General features: G+C 47.3%; 1 long non-coding RNA gene across 2 annotated transcripts in view; it reads right to left on the reverse strand.

Moving 5' to 3' along the window:
- Positions 1 to 1972: 1972 nt before the first annotated feature.
- Positions 1973 to 13506, reverse strand: part of LOC144134795 (uncharacterized) — a 39119-nt gene continuing 27585 nt past the window's right edge. For both annotated transcript variants that reach the window (XR_013315255.1, XR_013315254.1), the window contains exon 4: positions 1973 to 2097. This is a non-coding gene — a long non-coding RNA (uncharacterized LOC144134795). The remainder of the gene's footprint in view (positions 2098 to 13506) is intronic.

Genomic DNA, 13506 nt, shown 5'->3' on the forward strand with positions numbered 1-13506 from the left:
GACACTACCGTAAAGACGGTCGTTGAAGCAACAAGTGCGATTTTTGCCAGATACGTCTTACCAGTTGAAGTTTCTTCTTACAATAGTCCACTATTTGTCAGCCGCGCGTTTGCTAAATTTGCTCAAACGTGCGACTGCAACCACACCACTTCCAGTTCTAGGTACTCCCTGTCCAACGGCTTGGCGGAAAAAGGCGTTCAAGTAGTTAAGAGAATTTTAAAGAAAAGCAATGAAATGAATCAAAATTTTTGGCTTGGCCTTCTTGCCTACAGATCTACTCCAATGGAATCCGGGCCATCACCTAGCGAGGTACTTCAAGGCAGAAGACTGCGGACAACGTTGCCCGACGTCCGGCCGTGTCCAATTAGCAGCGTACAAAAGCATCGCCAGACCGACCATTCCACCAGACAACTAGCACCGCACCATCCTGGAGACACGGTTCGCATCAAAAAGGGGGCATGGGCCACTAACTGTCAAGTCATTCAAGCGTCAAGATACCCCAGGTACTACAACATAGTCACCGAAGACGGAACAATCCTGCGGCGCAATCGGCGGCACCTGCTGCCTAAAAAAGAGGCTATCGACAGAGCCCGATGAGTACCTGAGCCCGATGAGGACCTGAGCTAAGAAGCACCTCAAGGTTTCACTTCTGAATCCAGTAGCAACGATCCCGCAGGGTCACCGGCCACAACGAGTAGCATCCCTGCCTCCTTCAACGCTCCTGCAAGCGTGCCTCCGCACCAAGGACCTGTACGAAGAAGGTCAAACCGAGAACGAAGGCCGCCACAGAGACTTGCATATGATCGAAACTTTGTGCAGGTTTCCTAAGCATCGTCCTCAATGTTGTTTCTTTGTTTTGCTTCTAAAGAAAGGAGGATGTATCATATTTGGCGCACCACGGGCCTCGTATCTACGACCCGTGTGAGGTACGCGATAACAGTCATATCGTAACATGTTGGTGAGGGGACACACCCTTTTCCCCAACTTCAGTGTATATATACATGTCCGTTCAATTAAGGGGCGGTTCTTCTGCTCCATTTGCTCAGAGCCTCTGGTCGTGTCTCGTCTGCCGCACGCAACGATACAGCTGACACGGAGATCAGTGCATCAATCCGTAGAGCACTCTTACACAGGGTGCCTGGACGCTCGAACGAGCGCAACTACTCAAAAATGCTGATCACGTACTCAGAAATCTTCCAACGCTGTCATCTATACAGAAGGGAGTAAGCCACCGGATTAAAAACTAGACAAAGAAAAGTAAATAACACTGATAATGAAAGCAAGCACAAAATCCCAAAAAGGCAACAAAATATACCCAGGGGAGTATGCGTCACTGTGAACACAAGTTTTCAGAGAGGTGCATCTATACCGTAAGACAACACAGCAATTGAAAGTGTAAATGAACCGACAATATAATAAAGCGAGGAAATGCTAACAAGAGCAGCCATGAAATTTCAGCAGGAGCTGAGAGACAGGCTAGAGGGGCTGGATGATCCAATGGACATCCGATATAGGAGGACCGACCACCAGGTTGATTCAATTACAATTGTTTCATCGTCATCAGAAAACTAATCTCTTCCTCACTTCTTAGGAAATGCGCGGTACGCGCATCTTCAATGTACGTGCTATATATTTATACATTTATTGTGCATATCTAGGAGTTTCTGCTCTGTTAATGTAGCTACCATGTATTCAATCCCTCGAAGAACTTTGCTTTACCTTTTTGCAGAGGGAAAGGGGGCGTAGTTCAAGTACTGTATATACAACAGCTTTGATAGCCGATCTTTTATAGGACTGTAGGTAAGATATTCAACGAGATGGAACACGATATGTGTGCATCCGACCTCGCGATCCGGTTTGGTGTCATTGATTTTATACTTCGATATATTTAGACCAGCGTTCAATGACCCGAGGTCTCAGGAAATCTTCACGTAGCTGTGGCCATCACATATTCCGAAAAGAAAAGTACTCATTCCGTTCCGAAACAATTTATTAACAGCTTTTACATCATCTCATGATGCTTGAGAAGACGAAGTCTTTGTAGAATATGCTGTCTTCACGCCGTTCTCTGGTAAGGGCGGAACCTAATTGGGACACCTGCAACATAACACCAAATATTATTCTAAAGTTCGCTACTGGGTGACCACGTGTTTGTATAGTAGCTCACACCTTTTTTGTCAAGTCGGAAGCTGTAAATTATTTTAAATGCTCACGCAAAGAGAGGTTAATAAGTATTTTCAATTAGTTGGCGACAAAAAGGGAAATGATGTTCTACTGCGTGCTCATTTATTCTGCCACTAGGACCAATTATGACTTAGCAGAACGCGGATAGATTAAAAAATGGAGGGCAAAGAAAATTTCTGCCTCTTTTCTTAGCACCACAGGTTGCTCTGACCACCAAATCTGCACCACGTAGAAGCTCTATCGTCAATTAGAAAAGCAGCCCCTACGACAAATCAAATGTCTGCTGCTAAAGATGATGCACCGTGCGCACGTTTTCCTTGCTTTTGTTGTCCTCTCAGGATCTCGTGTGAAATAAGAATCCGAAATTTGTTTGTCCGAAATAATTGATAGACACGTCGAGTAGAATAAATTCTCCACGAAGAATGGTGCAGCCTAGTTTCTACTTGTGCTTTACTCTACCTTTTTGTGTTTTTTGATGAGTTATACTGCTGTAACAAGCTTCTAAAGTAGAAAAACCTGGCAACGATTTCGCGCTGGTACAGAGCGGCAGGGCCTTTAATGTGTTGCACTGCACTTGGAATAGGAATCAATGAATGCTCCTGCAATGTGGCAGTGGACAAAGAAAAATTCGGCAAAACAAAAAGCTAAATTAAATTGTTTAATAACGGGCAAGACCACCTTATAGGATGCAAAAATGTTTCGCGCGGTTACGATGTCCATGTTCCTAATTCTATTCCTATGGGGAGATGTTCGCTTTGTGGAGACGTAATACCCGCTAAAATCTGAAAGAATTGGAGCTGTCTTAGGCGTTCAGTAATTCCTATGCTAAGGTAAGACGCATGCGACTGAGGGCGTCTCATTGATGCCTTCATTTTACAGCTCAAAATACAGTGAACCAGGTGCCTACTTCAAATTAAATCTTTTATCGCTCTACGCTCAACACCGCTAGCTAAGCATAGCAAAACAACTTGTGAGGTGCAGCGAAATCTAAATAATGAATGAATGAATCAATCAATAAATCTCTGAATCAGCCAATCTTTATTGCGACCGAAAGAGGGGAGATGAGGCTTAGTGGACATATTTGACATGTGGAGAGCTCTCTACCAAGCTCACCGAAGTTGTTTCTGCTGTCGAACAGGCTAAATGCGTGCGCGGTAACATACAGTGCTCAAAAAAGTTTCACTCAAGAAAGAAACAAATGAGAGTCGTCTTATGGCTAAACGAGCGTTCGTAGAAACTGATAATGGAAATAATGCGGAAATGCGGTGGAATTCAATACATAATAACAAAAACTCGTGCCAGTTCTTCACGCTGTAAAAATCTGTACATGGCTGCCTTGTACCTCGATATAAAATTTCAAATTCATTGGAGTATTTCTTATCTCGTTTACTTCAGCAGCACAAATTATATGCAAATAAATAAGGAATAATAAGTTTGATTGTGTGGTAACAAATTGTCATTTCAGCACAAGTTTGATATTGTGGTAACAATTGCCATTTTAGCACATGACAAGACTACATCTTAGAATTTTTGAATAACCGGATGATTCATCTATATTCCTTTTAGTCATCGAGGCCGAATAAAGAGATAAAGTTTGGATGCAGAGAAAAAGTGCCGGGCATTTAAACTTGAAGATAACCTGCGAAGGAGTAAAAGGAGTGTTTTAGTGAAGAAGGGGAAGGTTAGTGCAGGAGGACCATGTCGGTTAGGAAGACAGGGGAAAGCAGGGTGCCAGTCCACATGCGCTTAGCGCACAGGTGTATTTGGTCTCTTAGTCAGTGGCAGTTGCTAGACAAACACCACTGAAATTGCCTCAAATAGTACAGTAAGATGGCGGCGTCTCTGGAACCGTGGCTACACGCCTCACCACCATTTCGGAGCTGGCGCATCAATGTATCACGTGTTCATAAAACTAACAGCCCAAAAAGCTTTTCGTTTGTCGTAAGACATCCTCAGAAAGATTTTTTCGCGATTAAGCCGAGAAGAATTCGGACTGCCGCCGCAGTTTGGCGGTTTCGAGCTTTAAAAAGCCTGACTGTTTGGTCGCCATTAAGGTATCGCATCATTAAACGTGAGCTATTCAGATAAGTTTCTGTTGTAACGGGAACTTTTCAACACACTTATTTCAGGTAGTACTTACTTTTTCAAAGGTGTTAACTTGATACCCAAGTTTACATACTTAAAGAAAATATGTTTATGGGACTGTCAATTTAGTGCTGCACTATTAGGCTGGAGTGGCGATTCGAGCATCATGTGTACTCAAGGCTTGGCTTGCCTCATTCTATAAAGCTTGGAGACCACGCACCTCAATTTTGCCATTCTAAGTGCGGACAGGGCGCCCATGAGATTGCTTAGCTTAATTAAAGTGCTGACTATTTTATTTTCCTTAACACATTCCCGTCTCAAACTCGGGCAAATAAGCCCAAGCTTTCTTCAGTTCTATGAAACCACGGAAAAAGACAGCAAAGATGAATGAGAGCTTAGATATTTTAGAACTCTTAGATTGTGCTACAGCTACTTCTCTAAGCTTAAAGTCCACTAGGCGCCTTTTGGAGGAATCCTATTGGAGGTATAGGCTTCTTCAAAAACCTAAACTGTTACGCGAAAACTGTCCTGACAATCATGGCAAATCGTTTTGTTTAGAAACAGCTACATTGAATGAGATCTTTTACAAATATTACCATCAACAGGAATTAGCTTTCTCGAGAAATATAAAAATCCATCTTAGAGTCGAAATTCTCCCCAGGAGTCAAATTTATGCTGTGCATAATTAACATATCCTTATTTTCGAGTCCGAAAGTGGCTTGACCTTCAAGATAATTGAATTCAAGAGCAGGCGCTGAACTTGTGCACTAATTTATTTACTGCTCTTCCCTTAAACCATTTAGAAAAACACGCGGTAAACAACGATGCTCAAAGAGGTAACCTCTCAGTCAGGTTCAGGCGAAAGAGAGCAGCAGCTTTGGCACGCCAAGTAGACAGCGAGTAAGAATGTTTTTACGGAGATGGATCTCGAACTGAAGCCCGGTGGGCATTTCAAAACTAACAAATTCTATTAGAATGACGCAAAGCTACCACTTCAATCAGCTAGCATCCCGAAGGTTGCAATAATTTCCTTCCCTTTCCCGTTTTAAAGCGCTCTTAGTAAAACTTCCTGCCTATCTCTCCAGGTTTAAAGATTTCTCAGTTTTTAAACGATTTTAAATGCCATAAATAAAATTTATTACTGTATTCAACACACTGCAAAATATTGTAACCTTTTTTATTTTTATTTTTTTTCCAACACAAAACCAATTTCTACTACCAATGATAGTTCCCATATTGTACCTTCAAATTTTCTACCTTGTTATGTAGTGCCCCGCGTTGACACCCTTACCGAATAACAAATGAAGTTGATGTTTCCCTGTATTTCCATCATGCAGTCTAAATTGTAAGCTTCTCGTGTTTGGCCTTTCATTATAGTTTTTGAGCAATCGGTGGCTGAATGTATTCGCATGTCCTCACTGGATCGTTTCCAATTATGTTGTATGCTACTTAGTCAGGCATGTTGCATTGGAACGTTTTGCAGCTTCAAACAGCAAGAAAGCGAAGATTTCATAATATGCTGGTACTTATTGTGTGTCATCTTCGCGGCTTTCTGCATTCTCGCTGCTCAACGTAATAATGAAACCAATTATATCACTTCTCCTCATCTCCCCCTTGCGTGAGTTACAGACAACCATTGTTAAGGCCAGCCTCTCCCTTGTGTTTAAAAAATCGTTACTTTTTCTTCGCTGCAATACCATTAGAATGGAAACCATGTGTACCTGTGAGGTGACAACACATCTGTGGGGGATTTTTCAACGCGGTAGGAGGTTGGTCGGCGAACGCCGACAGCTGCGGACGCGTGGCATATGAGCTCCGTGTTTTGCGGGTATTTTTACCCGCCTAAACCCTGTGGACTGCCTTCTGTTGGGGTGGAATCGACGCCGATAACGAAGAGGACCACGAGGACCCAAGATACGAGCTGGTGGGTCCGACATTTCGATTTTTATCGGTCCTTGAACTTCCCACGTGGTCGGCGCGACAGTAGGCCTAGCTAGGCCTAACACGAGTACGGGGCTCCGCGGCCTCCCCGGCCTCAACGAGAGGGGGGCGAAGACCGGAGAGAAGTCCCAGATGAACACCCCTAGCGACAGACAGCCCACAATGACAGGATTGAATAGCTTTATACCAGAAATGCCAGAAAATATGGACGTAGACTTCCAAGACACGACCGAAGAGAACCAAGGGCGGCAGAGTCGGGGGGCTCCTTGAGAGCGACGAGACCGACGCATAACAGCAGCGACCCAGTAGGAAGAAACACGCAAGTTTCCGAAAACAAGGATATGGAACTGGATTGGATAGTCGTAGGACCGAAGGTTCGGAGAAAGCAACAACAAAAAATGGAGATGCAAGGGACCCCGGGGAAGACGACCCCGGAGCCTCTCTCGGAAGGAATGCAAACTACAAGGGGAGCACCAGCTGCGCAGAAAGAAGCAGAGAAAGGAGGAGGCAAGAGGAGGAGACTGCCGCCGCTCCCGAAGGACGACTTAAAAGTAGTTCTCCGACCGAGAGGACTCACAGTCAAGGATTTGCAAGCACACCAAGTGGCAAAGGAAGCAGCGGAGGCTACCGGGTACGAGTGCAAGACAGTAGACTTCATCGTAAGACTACGAAATGGTTCTAACATAATAATCATCAGCACTGGCGACGAGATAGTAGCCAGGAAGATCAGAAATATCACGCAGCTAAAATTTGGCGATAAAACCTACGCACTCAACGCCCACGTGGCGGCACCGGAGGACACGGTGAAGGGAGTCATCCACGGGGTGGACCCAGGAACTACACCGGATGAGCTCAAGGACAACCTCAGACTACGCAGGCAGGGGGTGAAGATCCTGGCGGCCAGGATGCTTGGAAGCTCGAGCACGGCCGTCATCACCTTCGAAGGCACTTTTCTACCCAAGCAAGTGATCTACCATGGAGGAGAGATGTGTTGCTACGCATACAAACCAACGAGTCAAGTCTGCTACAACTGCGGTCAGCAAGGACATCGGATGGACGTCTGTCTAAGCCCACAAACCAAGACCTGTAGGCAGTGCGGATGGCAGAACCCGGCGGAGGCACACCAGTGTACACCCAAGTGCATGCTTTGCGGCGGAGAGAACGCAGCCGGCTCGAATGACTGCAAGTAGCGCCTTAAGCCAGCGAGCGAGCTACGCTGGGGACCTCAGCAGCAGCAAGGTTGGCGCAGCAGAAGCCGCCGCCGAGGAGGGAAACCACGATGGTTCGGGGACGAAAGCAGAGACCCGGACAGAAGCAAGTCGCGGAGTCGCAGCGGCGGCAGACCCTGGAATCAAAACAAGGAGAGCGGACAAGACGAGTCCTTTCCACCACTGGACAACGGAAGCAAGCAGCAGCAGCAGCAACAACAAAGACAACCCAAGCAGCAACAACAGCAGCAGCAGCAAAAGAAGAAGAACGGCGGCAACTCGCAGGTGAGCTGGCGGGACGGCCCTCCCAAATCGCTATATGCTCCGCACTCTAACACAAACGGAACACAAGAAGAACAAATCCAAAAACTATCAGAGGAATACTCCAGTCTTAAGCGCGAATTGGAACAGTGCTGCGAAGAGATGAGGCAACTAAGAATACAGCTAGGAGAGATAATAAGAGAGAATCAAGAAATCAGGGCAGGTTTTGTACCAATAAGGACACCAACACCACCAACACAGATTGAGGAAGAATTACAACCGGATATAAGGCCGGACAGCCCAATAATGAAACTCATACAGGAGATGCGCAACGAGATACGCAACGAAATGCAGGAGATGCGTAGTGAAATGCGCAGCGAAATGCAGCAGACACAGCAGAAGGTAGCTATGCAAGAGCAGAGCTTCAGGAACTACATCATCATCATCATCATCATCATCAGCCTTACCACACCCTTCAGGAGCTTCAGGCACTACGTTAAGAGTCAAACCACGCAGAGAACCAACGATGTGAGGGATATGCTCTTTAACGAGCGCAGGTTCGGCACTGAAACTCCCAGCACGAGTAGCGCTAACCAAACATGGCTGAGCGAAATCAACAATTCGAGCTATGGCAATGGAACTGCAGAGGCTACGCACGCAAGCAAGGCCTCTTGCAGCAGTACATATATTCCAGGGGAACCACACCAGATATTATTTTACTACAGGAAACAAACAACCCGACACCAAAACTCAGAGGGTACACATGTCAAGAGGGCAGCCGCATTGCCACCTTAATTAGTAACAAGGTGGTGGCCATAGAACACAAACAGATAGAGGACACAAACATAGATCACATAATCACAGAGATAATTCCCAAGAAGAAAGCGAAAGCTAAAAGCACCCTAATAGTTAACCTATATAGTCCGCCGAGGCAAACAAATGGCGACTTCCTCAGGCTCTTTGCGGAGGCGAAGAGACTAGCAGGGCAAAACACCCTTCTCATAGCAGGCGATTTCAACGCCAAAAGCCCAAGATAGGGCTACCCCAGAGATGACAAGAAGGGGCGGGGCATCTGCTTAGCGGCAGAGAGCACAGGGTGCGACCTCCTAACCGACGAGAGCCAGCCAACCAGACAAGGCAACAGCGTGAGCCCAGATACGAGCCCGGACCTCACCTTCGTAAGAGGCAACAAGCAGGTAGAATGGGAAAACCTCGAGAACCTGGGTAGCGACCACTACATAGTCAGAACCTGCATGGTGGCCTAGGGGTCAAAAGGAAGATTTGCACGGCACGAATCAAGGATTGGGACGCTTTCAGGGTGCAATGCACGCATATAGAGGGCGGAATCGAATCTGTAGAGTGGAGTCAAAAGCTTCGCCAAATCCAGGAGGGTTACACGAAAGCTGTGGATAGAACAGAGCAAGCACCGGAAGTAGATGAAAGGCTCATCGGGCTATGGGAGGCAGGACGAGGGCTTACCAAGCGCTGGAAAAGACAGAAGCTAAACCGAAAGCTTAAAAGGAAAATCGCTGAGATAACTGAAAAAGCGGAGCAATATGCAATACAACTGTCAAGGCAGGGCTGGCAGCAATTCAGTAATTCGCTGAATGGCACGCTAGGCACGGCTAGGACGTGGCAGATTCTCCGAGCCCTCATGGACCCAACCCAAAGCAAAACCGAAGGCAGCAAGTCGCTACTGAGACTGGTACATCAATATGATGGAACCGAGGAACAGCTGCTAGAGGAAGTTAGGATAAAATGCTACGGGAAGGATCAGATAGAAAGCTACAAGGAAGAGTATAAAGGCGAAGAGCATCTAAACATGGACAGGCCTATCACCAAGGAAGAGGTAATCGAGGCGGTAAGAGCGGCCACAAAGAACACGGCAACGGGAGCAGACAAAATCAGCAACTCGCTAATCAGGAATCTCAGCGACAACGCCATAGACCAGCTAGTGGTGTACCTCAATAAGCTTTGGCAATCCGGCACGGTTCCGGCAGAGTGGAAGCACGCAATGGTAGTTATGATACCAAAGCCAGGCAAAAATCTATCGATCGAAAACCTCAGACCCATTTCCTTAACATCATGTCTAGGTAAGCTCTACGAGAGGATAATCACTAAAAGGATTCAAACACATCAGGAAGGAAGAAGGTTATACCCGGGTAGCATGTACGGTTTTAGAGCGAACCTGTCCACCCAAGACATCCTAATACAACTTAAGGAGGAGGTTCTAGCCACGATGCCAAAAGCTGGGGAAAACGTGGTCATGGCCCTCGTTATAAAGGGGGCCTTCGACAACGTCGGCCACAACGCCATCATGGAGGGAATCAGTAACACCAACTGCGGAAGAAGAGTCCATAATTATGTCAGGGCCTTCTTAAGCGATAGAACTGCGAAAGTCGGGCTTGGAGACCTTAGAAGCGTACCTTTCGGCACACCATTGAAGGGCACTCCCCAGGGATCGGTCATCTCACCGATATTATTCAACGTTGCGATGATCGGGCTTGCGCGGCAACTCGAGAGGATACCAGGGATAAAACGCGCGATGTATGCCGACGATGTCACGGTATGGGTCACCCAGGGCTCTCTGGGGGAGAAGGAGGACAGACTACAGGAAGCAGCCGCGTGCGTGGAGAAGTACACCAGAGAAAGAGGCCTCAGATGCTCAACCGAGAAATCGGAGCTGCTGAGAGTCGGAAGACATCCCACTAAAGCGGAGCTGGAAGTCTACCTGGAAGGGCAGAGGATCCCAGAGAAAGACATGATAAGGGTGCTAGGTATGTGGCTGCAAAGAAGCAGGAAATGCAGCCACACCATCAGCCTAATAAGTAAAGCAGCAGAGCAGGTAGGAAGAATGATCAGCAGAGTCTCGCATAGGCGGTACGGCATGAAAGAGGAAGACACGCTCAGACTCGTCAGCAGCCTGATAGTCAGCCGAGTCACCTATTCACTGCCCTACCAGATACCAACCAAAGCCGACATGGAACAGATAGATGTAATATTAAGGAAGGCATATAAGACCGCCCTGCATCTACCTAGGAACACACCGAACGAGAAACTACTCCAGCTAGGGATTAGTAACACTTTCCAAGAGCTGAGGGAGGCCCAAATCAGGGCACAGTATACGAGACTCCGAGGCACGCCAACAGGCCGGGAACTGCTGAAAAGAATAGGGGTGGAAACACAAGATCGCCTTGACAGGTACAAGGACGTCCCGGATGGAATTAGAAAAGCCATTCGGGTCGCACCCCTGCCCAGGAACATGGATCCGAACCTGCACGAAGGAAGACGGAAAGCAAGAGCCGAGTATGTCGAGCGAGGCTTAGACAATCTGGAAAACACGGTCTTCACGGATGCGGCGCTGTACCTGATGGATAGAAAGCGCACGGTCGCGGCTGTAGTAGTCGACCACCAGGGAGAACTGATCACCTGTGCAGCGGCAGAGGCTGCGGACGCAAGAGAAGCCGAGGAGGTTCCCATAGCTCTAGCGGTCGCTTGCGGCTCCCAGGGAAACAAATCTCTAAACATACTTACAGACTCGAAAGAGGCATGTAGGAACTACACTAGGGGAAGGATAGGTGCCGCAGCCATGAACATACTCAGAAAAGCGCGTGTTTCCGACACAAAACACATACAGAGCCTGGTTTGGATACCCGGACATGCAGGTATTAAGGGAAATGAAAGAGCGGACGGCCATGCTCGAGCGATGAGTTTCCGAGCGGGATTACCGGCCGACTTTTGCACCCGAGCCTGCGACGGGGGGTATGCAGAGCCCCTGGCCCTATACAGGGGCTTAAGGTATAAATATCCTCCGCCACACAAGGCACTAACAAAGAAAGAGGCTACCGGGTGGCGCAGACTGCAGACGGGTATTTTTCCAAATTTACACATACTAAACAAGATGTTTCCAACATAATACAGAGCCACATGCCCGTGGTGCGGGGCGGTACCAACGCTGTACCACATCACATGGGAGTGTGAGCGAAACATAAAATTCCACCAACACAAACACACAAGTGCGGAGCAATGGGAGAGCCGGCTCGTCAGCAGCGAGCTCACGGTCCAAAGGACCCTGGTGCAGCACGCTTACGAGGCAGCGCGGCTCAGCGGAGCCCTAGAATGAAGGCCCGACCTTGCGAAGACGGGATCCGGGATCGCCTGATATGAAGACGACGCGGATCCTGCTGCCGCCGAACTACGCAAATGTTCAATAAAAGTTTTTCACTCACACTCAACGCGGTACGTCGACAGTGGTGCGTCGGATAGCGGAGCGCTGCGCGCGCCAGCGCAGCGTTGCGCTTGTGCACGTGTGAATGTTGTGTGCGAGGCGACGGCGACAGGGAGCGTGACGACCACGAGGAGAGCAGAGCTGGCGTGTCAGAAAACCAAGGTGTGAAGAGAGAGCGCAGCGGAGGTCGTGTCGTTCAAGCGTGGAGGTGGCAGCCGTCGGTCGTTGCATCCGTGCTGCAGTGAGCTCCCTTAGATCACCGACGTAAGCCTCGTGAGATCTTTTCAAGTGTGCAGCCGTTCTGCCTAAAGGCACCCTTGGATAGCCTGCTTTCAGCCTCTGGCGTTTCGGGCCTGCCGTCGATGGGTCTCGGCTACGCTTGTTCTTTGTACTGCTGCCTAGTTCTTCGGGATGCTGACGGGAGTCCACCGGCGTCTCCCTGTGTTCCTCTTCGCTCCTACCACCACCTGGCTCCCTACCGCCGCTTTCTTCGACGCAACGCCAGCGACGCGTCGCACTACATCCACCCGCGTCCGTCCGGTCTGCAAGGCATTCCCGCTTCACCTTGGACGCTCAGTGCTGGTGAACTCTTTGCTTTATTTGTGTTGTGTTGTATGTTTGTTGAGAGTGTGTTTCTAGTTTCCGTTTCGTATCGGCTCTTTTCCTTAAAATTATAAATACGGCTTCGCTTTGTTTTGCTCGACCTCTTTGTTCTCTTGTCTTGTTCGAAAGTGCACGCGATAGCGTTCCTCTTCGGGAAGTCGGGGACGCGCTACCGCACTGCCTGGCATCTTCAAAATTATATTAACATCAGTAAAAATTATAAGTTTCGCTAGTGCAATATTTGTGCAAGGATTATATTCTCTAAAGATTTTTAAATATGAAGTTCTTTCTTTGCCAAATTTTTTAGGGACAAGTGATTACTAATAATCGCAATAATTGTAAGTAAAAAGACAAACAAGCGAAGCGATAAGGAAGAAAACAAAAACATTGCAAAGTAGGACTGTGGGAAAACCATTTGAAGGGCTACCTAATCTATGGATCACAGTCATTATTTGACAGATACTGAACACCACTTGCTCCAACGCGTTCAGACCACTGCGCGCCCAAACGGCATGAGCAACTGCGCGAGCCCGTCTATATATAGGAATACTTCCAGCTCTATCTGAAAGATTTTACATCTTTAGTGTCACACACCAGTGGATGACTCTGGTTTTCAAAGAAGCAGAAGGCTGAAACATGCCGAAATACTCTTTTTGAGATAGCAAACAGCAACGACTACTGAGACGCACGCAACAGGACAACGCAGGACATTCGCTTGTCCTGTGTCGTTTTTCTCTTGAATTCATCTTTGAAGCCGCTATTGTTAACTGTCTCAAGTAGTATGCACTATCCAGCACATACTGTAGTTATTTTAAAATACCTCATTCTCGATGTAATTACGTGATCCACCTAGGTAATTCCACGTTTTCTTTTGATATGATAATTTAGGTAAATATTTTTCTGCGTCGTTTTTTCGCAGAAACTCTACATACATATGCAGTAATTACAGCTTTACTAAACTCTAGGAGTGTTGCGATGGAATAAAGATAAAGCTTT

Source organism: Amblyomma americanum, chromosome 5 (assembly GCF_052857255.1).
Source record: "Amblyomma americanum isolate KBUSLIRL-KWMA chromosome 5, ASM5285725v1, whole genome shotgun sequence".
NCBI lineage: Eukaryota > Metazoa > Arthropoda > Arachnida > Ixodida > Ixodidae > Amblyomma > Amblyomma americanum.